This window comes from Nerophis ophidion, linkage group LG08, assembly GCF_033978795.1.
Source record: "Nerophis ophidion isolate RoL-2023_Sa linkage group LG08, RoL_Noph_v1.0, whole genome shotgun sequence".
NCBI classification, from domain to species: domain Eukaryota; kingdom Metazoa; phylum Chordata; class Actinopteri; order Syngnathiformes; family Syngnathidae; genus Nerophis; species Nerophis ophidion.
Window position 1 is genome coordinate 51,339,418 of NC_084618.1, and position 13,283 is coordinate 51,352,700.

General features: G+C 39.4%; 1 protein-coding gene across 13 annotated transcripts in view; it reads right to left on the bottom strand.

Moving 5' to 3' along the window:
• The window catches only part of cacna1g (calcium channel, voltage-dependent, T type, alpha 1G subunit), a 365,011-nt gene that overhangs the window by 200,715 nt on the left and 151,013 nt on the right, over nt 1–13,283 (bottom strand). The gene's annotated exons all lie outside the window — the stretch shown is intronic.

Sequence of the window (13,283 nt, forward strand, 5' to 3'; positions counted from 1 at the left end):
CACAACCTTTGTGTACGTCTCTTCCAACGGTTTCAAAGCAATGTGCACATTTAAAGCGACTGACATAATGATTAGCTCCATCATTAAAGTACATATTGCTGCCACTACTACATACAGGAAAATCTGTAGAAGAGAATTGCAAGGTCCCACTTGCTTATGCAGAAATAAATATTGTGGATGACTGACAATCAGTTTGTTCTTGTAATTCTACTGTCAAATAAATGTTCTTTGGTGCTGAGAGCAATGCACAGAGTGAGACCTCTTCTATCCAGTTGGAAAGCCAGAGATCAAGACGTAGCAATTTGGCAATAACAGCAAAAACCGAGTTTATTTTCATTTATTGTTAAATATATTGACTTATTGACTGTCAGCCCAGGCCTACAATTGTATAAAAAAAAACGGAATGCCGCTGGTATTCGACTTTGATACGTTTTAATGCCATTTAAGGCTTGAATTTTCGCAAAATCTTTTGATTAACTTTAAATGCTTTTTAAATAACCCATGGGAAATCTGTAAATGTACTCAAAGTTTTAGTTTTAGTTAAACTGTAGATTCAATTAAAGGTAGATTCCTGTTCCGTGTCACCTTTTTGAGACCACTTGTCTAACAAACATATTTATCTCAATTGGATAATGTTATTTATCTCATTATGTGAATCAAAACCTATACATTTATTTGTGTCACAAATTGTGCACATGAAGTAAAAAAACAAACATGTAACATATTGCTGTCAAATTAAAAAGCAGTAGGATTAAATAATGTCAGCTTTGTCCTAATCCTCTTTGGATATGCAATGAAAAATGGAAATATGTGTTGTAACTGCTTTCATACAAATACATTAAAACTATAACCATAAACCATTACTGTTTCGTTCTGACGGTCTGGCACCCCAAGATGGGGAGATGGCAGGCGCAGCGAAGGTAAACATATTTAATGTCAAAAACACAAAGTAATAGTGCAGCAGGGAAGTGCACATGAAACAAATGCAAGCACAATTACGGTAAAAGCAATGATCCAGCCTTGACTCAGAAGGGAGGCTGGCATACCAACCCTTCTAATAAGTGATCAGCGGCAGATGAGTACAATTAGCGCTCAGTGGTGGAACACTTGGTGGAAACTAAAAATAAGAGCGCTGGACAGGAACATAGGAAAAAAAAACAATACATACAATCAGACCTGAAATGTCAGGAGATGACACATAACCACGACTTGCTGCCAGGCAGAGTTCAAATAAAAATTCCGAATAGGCCAATGAAAAAGTGGTAAAGGGCTCCAATATCACACAGCAAAGTCACACAGTGGCAAATCATCACATTTGGAAAGGCATTATAATGGTATACCTTGGCTACTCTTGACAGATTTACAACAAACTTGCCGGAAATTTCAACTGGTAGTGAAATTGACTGTATGCAATGAGCTGCAGGTGCAATTACAAATAGTAAACATCGTTTACTGGCTTGTACCGCTCACAGTGTCATATGCAGGGGACCGAAGATTTGGAACCAGCTTAATGAGAGCCTCAAGATGCAGTATCCATTCTCCAACTTCAAAAAGAAACTGAAAAATTGCCTATTAACCACCTATCTCTAATGCCTCATGTGGGGTAGTCTACTGTTGGGTTTTGCATGGTTGAATGAATGTATGTATGTATGTGTATGCTTGCTTTAGTACTATTATCTTGTGTTTATCAAATAGCGTTGTTGTTTTGTTTTTGTTTTTCGTTGTTGTGCTTGCTACCATATTTCATCTTTCCATGTATATATTGTCCTTTGGACCCCCTGTCAAAAGCTTTATCCAGCTTATTTGGAGGGACCCTTTCACATACCAACATCTTTAAATGATGATATTCACCACTATTGTAAATGTTATATGGTATTGTGAATAAACTTGTAAACTTGTAACTTGTAACTTATTTTCGACACATTAGTCAATCAGATGAATGCAAAGTTTTGAAAAGTACAGTCAGGGACAGCACACTTCAGTGCCATGGATAGTTACATTTGCTTATTTTAACTTAAACCATTCCTGCGATGAGGTGGCGACTTGTCCAGGGTGTACACCGCCTTCCGCCCAATTGCAGCTGAGATAGGCACCAGCGCCCCCCGCGACACCAAAGGGAATAAGCGGTAGAAATGGATGGATGGCATATCCAGTTGTGTTGCTTCGGCCCTGCACAATTGTGCTCTTGCTTTTGTATTACCATCACAAGAAGTGGCACTTCCCCCTGCTAACATGTCCGTAATGCGGTCACCACTAAGGCCATATCTACACTAAGTCGTTTAACCCCTTAAACGAACAATTATTTAGCCAAAGCACCGTTTCAGCCACACTAAACCAGCGTTTAAGGTCCCCCTCCTCGGACAAATGAGTCAGCCGTGTAATTCTTGAATCTCCGGCACTTAGCTTTGTAAGGACTCATTGATCGTTTACAAATTGAGTTCGGAGAGGAAGTGACGTCAGAAAGAACACGCCAACACAGGAAGTGATGTCAGAAAGAATGCGCCACAGCCAACTTCATAATAAAGCGGTAGGGCTGGGCGATATATCGATACAAACGATATATCGCGGGTTTGTCTCTGTGCGATATAGAAAATGACTATATCGTAATATTCGATCATATGTTCTCACAAAAAACAAGTCCGCCTTCTTACATACGTCACACACTGTTGCGCGTTTAGCGTCATACGCTCTCGCCGAGAGCTAACGTTAGCATGGCTAATATTAGCATGGCCAACGTTAGCTGAGGCAGGTCGAATTGCTTTTAGCTGCGGGCATTACACAATAGGCGTTTCTCACTTCTCCTCGTCTCTCATTCTCACAGAGACGGAAAACAAGCCCGCCTTCTTACATACGTCACATACTGATGCGCGTCTAGCGTCATACGCAGTCGCCGAGCAGAGAGGTAGCAGCATGGCTAACATTAGCTGAGGCAGGTCGTACAAGCGAAGCGGAACTTGTGACATTACAAGAGAGAGAAGGTCCGAAACTGATCACAAATGGAGGAAGAACAATAAATGCCCAAAATAAAGAGCAGGGGATCCATCATCTGGTGGTTTGGCTTCAAGTGGGAAGATATTCAGCAGACAACAGCAATATGCAAAGTATGCAGCAGAAGTGTTACTACAAAAAGGTAGCAACACTATTAATTTGTTCTTTCATTTAAAAAGTCACCCGTGAGAGAATGAAGAGTATTTAATAAATACAGTTTTGGTCAATTGACATAGTTGTGATTTCCCTCTCTGCATGAAAGTTTAAAAGTAGCATATATTAATGCAGTATGAAGAAGAATGTTTTAATGTAGACACACAAAATCATCATACTGCTTTGATTATATGCATCAAGTGTTCATTCAAGGCCAAGGCAAAATATCGTAATATATATCGTATATTGCAATATGGCATAAACATATCGCGATATTAATAAAAGCCAATATCACCCAGCCCTATAAAGCGGTTTTGTAACTTGGAGCTAACCACTGGAAAAATGAAGGCGAGTCATCCAGACATGCCGTGTTTCTCCTTCTTCTCCATGTTCAGAAATCAAACATGAATACCTTAAGAGAAAGCGATCGCAGCTATTTCGGATACAACATTTCTCAGACGGCAAGAGAACTTTCCGATGCACAAAAAACTTTGCCATTTGTTGAAGGAGAGTTAACGAGAATGCGAGCTACCATGGATGTGATAAAAAAAAAAAAAACGTAGCGTGTGCTTTGTATTACCTGTCTTTCGAGGGAAAAACTAACAACGGAAAACGGTGAATGCTTTTGGAGTGGCAAAGCAGAATTTATCAGTTATTGTCCGCCATGTATGTCGCGGACTCAACGTCTAGGTCCGTAGTATATAAAGTCACCAAAAAGAAATGGACAATGAAGGTGAAGACAAAAGAGTGAGGAGTGTCCTGACCAGATGGATCCCTAGTTTGATTGATGTAAAATGTTCTTTGTCACATTGTTTACGTGTCTAATAAAGATGTGATAAATTTATGATGGATCAGGTGTGATTCACTGCAATAGGACCCACATCACACTAGATTCCAGTTAATTGAAAAAGCACAACACTGGATATTGTTCAGATAAGTTCAATTTGGGAACTTGCGCACAAAGCAACACTGGATGTGACTATGATGTGCGCATTTTCCGCGCGCGTGTACTAGGTCACGATGCGACGGCGGACGGCGGACGGCGGACGGAGGGGGTCTTAAACGGTGGCATTGTTGTATGTGGACACCGATAAGGTTATGTGTGATTTACCCTTGATAGCCTTAGACGGCTTAGTGTAAACGGGGCCTAAGTCGTATCTTGAATATGCACGAAATGCACATTGATAATTTGATGTGGAAGTAGTCTGCTGTGTCACAGCTGCAAATATCAAGGACATAAATACAACAATTGAACAATACACGTGTGTCTTTTTCATGCTCAGGATAGCACTGACTCAACCTTGTATTCACAGCAGGACAGACATGTGGGCCAATCACAAAGCTGCATCAAAATGTGTCAGGGACGTCTGCTTGGCGCTCACCGGAGAATTGAGCTGCCGCTCACATCGGGATCAAACAACCGGCACATACTCTGTGTTTTATGGGATTCAAAAAAAAGCCAGCAATCACAAGCAGACAGAAAAGAGAAAGAGCAAAACGATAAAAGGCGGAGCACATCCAAAAACGACAAAAAATATGTAAATCAGACCTCTGTTGCCAGTTCTGGCTATTATGGCAGAGGAGAAAAGAGCTGAATGCTGTCTGTGGACTGGGAAACATCCTAGACAGCCCCACAAAGCCTTTCATATCCATCCAATACACACAACTCAAACATGGTGTCATTTGCACACATTGCCCAGGATGGAAGGTGTTGAAAAGATGATCTACTGCATGTTATCAGCTTGTTCCCCAACCAGCTACATACAGTAAGGGCCTGATTTACTAAAAGTTTGCGTGTACTAAAACACGTGCACATTTGATAGCACACACAAAGGTAATATAAGTTTGTGCGTAGAGGATTGCAGCTTTTAAGAGAGCAATATAAGGAGTGCAGTCGATTTAGCGTGTCTGTCTTCATATACTACAGTATTTTTCGGACTATAAGTCACAGTTTTTTTCATAGTTTGGCCAGGGATGCGATTTATATTCAGGAGCGACTTATGTGTGAAATTATTAACACATTACCGTAAAATATCAAATATAATTATTTAGCTCATTCACGTAAGAAACTAGACTTATAAGATTTCAAGGGATTTAGCGATTAGGAGTGACAGATTGTTTGGTAAACGTATAGCATGTTCTATATGTTATAGTTATTTGAATGACTCTTACCATAATATGTTACATTAACATACCAGGCACCTTCTCAATTGGTTATTTATGCGTCATATAACGTACACTTATTCAGCCTGTTGTTCACTATTCTTTATTTATTTTAAATTGCCTTTCAAACGTCTATTCTTGGTGTTGGGTTTTATCAAATAAATTTCCCCAAAAAATGCGACTTATTCTCAGTGCGACTTATATATGTTTTTTCCTTCTTTATTAAGCATTTTTGGCTGGTGCGACTTATACTCCGGAGCGACTTATACTCCAAAAAATACGGTATATGTGCAGAATATACGCTGATAAATCATCCACAATACTAATCATTTCACCACATCACAACATCCCGGATGATATAATGAGATCAGCGACTCACCGTGGTTTGTTTTTCGGCACTAAGGAAAGAGGCAAAAATGCAAGCGAATGAAAGCAAGGAAGGAAGCCCGGCTGACATACAAGTTGGAACAATAGGCTGGCTGAAGTTAAACTCGATGCTATAATGTAAGCTTTGGGCTTCATCACAAATGTAATAACATATTATCTACAGTAACTTACTCGTCCTTTGCCAAACACTGAAGGCACTGATCCAATTAAAAGTAGTTTTAGGAAAATCAGTCTTTATTTTGCCGGAGGACAGTGCGATATTGTCTTATATTAAAAAGCAAAGCTAGTTACACAACAATTTCGAGCTAACATTGTTAAAGTAGCGTTGTCACATTTCTAACCTACTGTTATTCACACTTGCCAACTTTGAGACCTCCGAATTTGGGAGATGGGGGGGAGGGGGCTGTTTGAGGTGTGTGTGTGTGGGGGGTGTTAGTGTTGCAAGGGGTCCTGGGTATTTGTTGTGTTGTGTTTATGTTGTGTCCCTGTGCGGATATTCTCCTGAAATGAGTTTAACTTTATTGTTTGGTGTGGGTTCACAGTGTGGTGCATATTTGTAACAGTTTTAAAGTTGTTTATACGGCCACCCTCAGTGTGACATGTATGGCTGTTGATCAAGTCTGCATTGCATTCGCTCATGTGTGTGTGCAAGCTGCACACAATATGTAATTATGCCGGCACGCCATTTTTATGGACGAAAAGCGGGTGTGGCGACAGGTTGTACAGGATGCTAAAAACAGTGCGTTTAAGGCACATCCCCAATATTGTTGTCCAGTGGGGAAATCGGGAGAATTTCGGGAGGATGGTTGCCCCGGGAAATTTTCGGGAGGGGCACTGAAATTTGGGAGTCTCCCGGGAAAATCGGGAGGGCTGGCAAGTATGCTGTTATTACCTACCGTTTCATTGTCTCCTCCATTGCACTTTTTCGTTTGGACTACGAAGACAGGAATATTTAATAAAATGGCGTACCCACGCAAAGACCATTGGGTAAGCGTTTACCATGTATAGAGATATCCACAGACATCACAGGTTTGAAAAACGTCATAGGATAGACAAATTCCAAACAGACTGTTTGGAGGAAGTAGAAAGAAAGACAAGATTGTTTAATACATATCCCTGCAATTGGTTTGATTTCACATTTTCAGAACTTATGCAACATTTGTAAATAATGTTTTGCTGCATGTTTTAAAACATATACAAAAAAACACAAGTAGCAGCATGATAACATAAATGTGCTGTAAATGAGTGTCTCCATGGCCACAGTCGCATAGTACACTCATAAACCTTATCTAAATAAGGCGGTCTGCGCCAGTTGTACATGCAGTCTTAGTAAATAACATGCACTACCCCCATTGATAGTACATATAGTTTGCACACGCTGTTTAGTCTAAGCTTTTTTTTATCTTTAGTATATGAGGCTTGTAGTGTACAATACTGTATATGTATTCCCACGTAATACAACGTAATGTAATCACAGCGTAGTGTAGTCTGTTCTGGTGGTCTGTCATTGCCAACACAGTACGGACACACAGACAAATAATATGAAGATTAACATATATTTATAAAAAAAATGTTCATGATGACACAAGTCTGTGAATTTATTCTCCTGTAACACCACATATAGCTTATTCGTACAATTTTAAGGCAAACATGGCACTTAATTGCACTTAAAACAGCCCAATATCAAAGTTTGCAAAAGTTTAGTGTGAGTGTTTGACCAAGCAAAAGTTTGCAATGACAAAACATTGCAGAGTATTTAGTCATCACTCCCTTAAGACGTGAAAGCAAAAATGGCGCCGGGGCACAACAAGAGACTGACATTACTAAGGCCTAATATTGCACCATCACTTTTAGTCTTTCAAAAACAACCCCATTTGCTCATTTGAACGCTTCTCACAACTAAATACACCACCTGAATTGAGAAAAGAATGGTTAGGTGTCCATAATCTTTTCATTACATCTGTTTATAAACCCCCATACCAGAAGAATCAAACTCAAGGCCCAAAGGCTAGATCTGGCTCGCCAAATCATTTATTGTGGCCCACAAAAAACAGTAAATATGTGTCAAAGTAATTCAGGGCTGGCCCTGCGATGAGGTGGCAACTTGTCCAGGGTGTAACCCGCCTTCCACCCGATTGTAGATGACATAGGCACCAGCGCCCCCCGTGATCCCAAAGGGAATAAGCGGTAGAAATGGATGGATGGATGGATAATTCAGGGCTTCCCCTTAATGTAACAGCAAAATCGTAACTGCCACACTTGAAAAAAAGTGTTTTTACGTGAAAACAAATAAAAGTACTGTAATGTATTGTAGTCTCCAGAAGAAGACAAAAGTCTGACGCTATTTTTAACTTCTATTGTCAATTCTATGCTGACAACCGGCCCAATTCCAACAGGTTTTACCTACCGTGCAAACACTTTTGTCTCCGTGCTTTCCCGATTGTCTGGAGCACAGTCAGCATGTCTGCGATGTGGACGGAACCTATATACTTTTGTATATCCCAGATATACCCACGGACAGCGATCTCCAAAATGTGCAAATTTGAAGAAGACAGTGGCTGTTTTTAAGGAGAGAAAGTCCAACTGGAGCAGCAGCACAAAGCAAGTTTGATGTCATGCTCTCAGCAGCTGACTTTCCTTTGGAGACATCGAGGGACAGGAGTAGAGTCTCTAAACACCAGGACATTCCATATAAAAGGATGCTACATTTGTTGCCAGTTGTTTTCAACTGTTTTGTTTAAAAAAAAAACCTCACTAAAAGTCTCTAGACACTTAAGCATTTCTCAAAAAAGTACACTGTACAATAGGCAACAACAATGAAATATATTACATAACAAAATATGTTAATCCTAATTAATCAAAAAACAGATTTGTTTTTTTAATGTATGTATATGCTTTTTGAGCCTTTTTAAATAAAACCATTTCGGCATAAAAAAATATGCAAAGTATGCCGACCACGCCCCCACCGCCACTGGTATCTTTGAAATCTAGGGAAAACCCTTTACTTTGTTTTTTTTCACTAGGTATTTTGGTTATTTCTATTTTGATAAAAAAGAAAAATACATTTGCTGCATCAAAATGTGTCAGGGACTTCCGCCCAAATGCAGCTGGGGTAGGCTCCAGCCACCACCGCAACCCCGAGAGGGACTCGGGGTAGAAATGGATGGACGGAATGATGAATAAAATCGTAAATCTTTTGAACTTTAAAATTATCTAATAATGTCAAAAAGAAAAAATGCTAATACCATACAATCTAAAAATATATTTTTTTAAATAAAAATGCATACCAGCAACACATTTTACAGTAAAAAACGGGCAGCTTCGTAGCCATAAATTTACCTTATGAAACACAGTTTTCTATATACAGTGATAATCTATACAAACAACAATCAGATATTTTACGGTAAAAAAAATGGCAGTTTAGTTGCCCAAATGTTACCGTAAAAATATAGTGGAACGTTTGTCCATTCACAGTAATATACTATATCATTCTATTACCATTCCAAATCAGGGGCTAAAATTCGATAATAGAACGATAGCAACAATGATAAAATGTCTGCATCGCGATGCATCGTAGTCAAAAAATGACCTCCACCCTACTGGTAAAAAATGCACAAGTGTGACTGAGAAGAATGGGCTTGACTGACAAACTCATTAGCTGTCCTTGCCTTGATAAAGTTTAAGTTAATGTTAATTGTATATAAGGATGACTATTTTTCTTATTTAAAGCGATATGTGAGCAATTACAGGTACCTGAGACATGATACCAGTACTCAGTGGTACCAATTTACCGTACATTTCTGTGTGTAAATAAATGTTTGTTTTTAAGTAACACATTAAAAAAAAAAAATCTGATCAAGACTATTGTCCAACTGCCCAATTGTTGTATTTAGCTTTATCATCATAGTTGTAAGTATCATTTGCAAGTATTATATTGAGCCCGGGTACTTGGACTGCCAAAGCAGACTGTGTCAGTTATTGTCCGCCATAAATGTCACGGACTCAACGTCTAGGTCCGTAGTATATAAAGTCACCAAAAAGAAATGGACAATGAAAGTGAAGTCAAAAGAGTGAGGAGTGTCCTGACCAGATATATATATATCCCTAGTTTTGATTGATGTAAAATGTCATTAATCACATTATTTACATGTCTAATAAAGATTTGATTAATGTATTATGTATAGGTTGATTGGCCACACTAAATTGGCCCTAGTGTGTGAATGTTGTCTGTCTATCTGTGTTGGCCTGCGATGAGATGGCGACTTGTCCAGGGTGTACTCCGCCTTCCGCCCGATTGTAGCTGAGATAGGCACCAGCGCCGCCCGCGACGCCAAAGGGAATAAGTGGTAGAAAAAAGATGGATGGATAGAGGGCCCCAGAGCACATTAGATTCCAGTTAATTGAAATACCACAACACTGGATATTGTTCAGATAAATTACATTTAAGAACTTGCACACAAAGCAACACTGGAGATCTCTATGACGTGTGCATTTTCCGCACATGCGTACTCGGTCGCGTTGCGCCGGCGGACGGAGGTGGGAGGCGATCTTAAACGGTGGCATTGTTATGCGTGAACACGGATAAGGTTAGGTGTGATTTACCATGATTAACCTTATTAGTGTAATCAGGGCCAAAAATGCCACTGTTTTATAGAAGAACTTGGACCACTGTAACATCAGCAGGTCTTTGCATTGACATTTTTACTTTGCTAGCAAACTTAGAACACTGGGGCTCCGAACTTGTGAATCACGTAACTGAGGCATTCCTAAAGGCATCCCCTTGAGTCCTCTTAACTTTTTGGCAGCAACATTGGTATAATGTGACTTGCATAACTAAGGTGTTGCTGTAGGATGTTTACTTCAGATGCATGCAGTAGTCATTTGTTCAACTCGTTTTTTATTTAAACTAGCAGCATGCCTCAAAATTATATTTAGGTCCTCTCTTCTTTTATCATTTGGGTCATTCAACATGTGGCCCACGAGATCAGTTAAAATAAAAGAAAACACTAGAGCAGGGGTCGGGAACCTTTTTGGCTGAGAAAGCCAAAAAGCCAAATATTTTAAAATGTATTTCCGTAAGAGCCATATAATATTTTTTTTTTACACTGAACACAACTAAACACGTGCATTTTTAAGTAAGACTAACATTTCTAGAGTACAATAGGTCTCTTATTCTTTGTAATAACATTGTTATTCTCGAGCTTACTGTGGAGGGGGTGTGGCCTGCAGCGAACTGGGGTGTGCCAGGACCGGCCTCGAAATCAGCGACAGGTGCGTAGATGGCCCACCTGGGCCTTGTTATCTAATCACCTGTTGCTCTGTTATAAGCAGCAGCCAGGAGGAGGGACGGGGTTGGGGTTGGAGCCAGAGCGCGAGCGAAAACGAAAGAGAAAAAGACAATTGCTGGAAAGCAACTGAGAGACTTATTGAAAAATAAAACAATATTGTAACCCTGAAACAGGCTCTCATGTTGGTCCTTGGTGGGCTGACAAACCCCAGGAGGGCAAGCCCCACACTAACCAAGAATAACTTCTTATTTTGAACATTATTTTTAACACTGTGATTACAAGTGGTATTATTCATTACTTATCATATTAAGCAATGTCAGTTAAGATTTATCCGAGAGCCAGATGCAGTCATCAAAAGAGCCACATCTGACTCGCGAGCCATAGGTTCTCTACCCCTGCACTAGAGCATGGGTAGGGAACCTATGGTTCTCGAGGCAGATGTGGCTCTTTTGATGACTGCAGCTGGCTCTCAGATAAATCTTAGATGACATTGCTTAACACGATAAGTAATGAATAACTCCGCTGGTAATAACAGTTTTGATTGATTGATTGATTGATTGAAACTTTATTTAGTAGATTGCACAGTACAGTAGGGGCGGTATAGCTCGGTTGGTAGAGCGGCTATGCCAGCAACTTGAGGGTTGCAGGTTCGATCCCCGCTTCTGCTATCTTAGTCACTGCCGTTGTGTCCATGGGCAAGAAACTTTACCCACCTGCTCCCAGTGCCACCCACACTGGTTTAAATGTAAAACTTAGATATTGGGTTTCACCATGTAAAGCGCTTTGAGTCACAACAGAAAAAGCGCTATATAAATATATTTCACTTCACTTCACTTCACATATTCCTTACAATTGACCACAAAATGGTAACACCCCAATACGTTTTTCAACTTGTTTAAGTCGGGGTCCAAGTAAAAGTGTTAAAGTGTTAAAAACAACGTTGAAAATATAAAACATTCTAATGCATTTTAATCCATCCATCCGTTTTCTATCCCACCGGTTCAAGAAGTCGCATTAAGAAGTATTTTATTGATTATTGGTTAGCTTCAGAATAACAACATTATTGAAAAGAATAAGGGACTTAGTATACTCTGAAAATGTTGGCCTTACTTAAAAATGCATGCATTTAGTTGTATTCAGTGTTAAAAAATATTATATGGTTCTAACAGAAATACATTTTCAAATATTTGGCTTTCATGGCTCTCTCAGCCAAAAAGTTTCCTGACCCCTGCACATGAGTGCTGTCAAAAGAAGTACTTATTGACTAGCTTTTTTGCAAAAGGCTCTTAAAACAACAGAACATCCTTGTGACTGATAAAATAATTAGACCAACATAAAATGTCCACTGTAGAGGACATCGGTTCTCTAGAATATACAAAGTGAATAACCCTGTTTTAGAAGATACTTACTAGTGATATTGTCTTTTGCAAGCAAATGACTCGACAAACCTGACAGACGCTAAGTTGCAAAGTGCCAGGACAGCAAATTTTAAAACAACTGGGTATTAAATTCAGGGGGTAATGGTGATGTGTTATGATCCGCTCTTAATAGGACATTTTAGTTTGAGTACAGACATCACTGTAGTATAAATATGCAACATCTTCCAATTCCTTGACAATAGTGAGGCGATGTAGACCCGATACACAATGATTAGACATACTAAAATATGAGGGAACTGTGCCAGACAAGCTCAGATGGGAAATATGTGGTTTACCACAGCCACAGTTAAGGGAACAAGTAGCTGACAACTTGAGTTGTAGCCAGTTATTATTGGATTTGGTGTAAGTGGTAAGAAGACCTTCTGTATGTGTTTCTCTTGACCATTTATGTGTAGGTATGAGTGTGGCCGCGTGTGATTGATGTACATAATGTCACAACCACTATGAGGTACATAAAAATTTTATATATTATTATATTTCTTTATGGCTTTTAGCTCCTGCCAATGAACCTTTTTTTTGAGCAAACCAAACAATATCTGTTTCATCGCACCTTTTTCTCACGGTCTGCATTTTAAATCCCTGTGATGTTCACAGACACATTTATCTGATTTATCTGACTGCTTTATTTAATCCATTCAGATCAGGGCGGTGGCCATAAATACTTCATAAGGACACAAGTTCAAAGGGGAATCAAGTATAAGGCAGAATGAGATGTCTGCATTCTTTTATATTCATGTTCTCAACTAAAGCATGATTATTTAATGATGTGCCCCCCAAAGTTACCATGTATATCATCAACAGGCCACTTATAACCCTACAGAATATATTTGAAACCCACACTTGTACATGCAAGCCAAATCTGCTG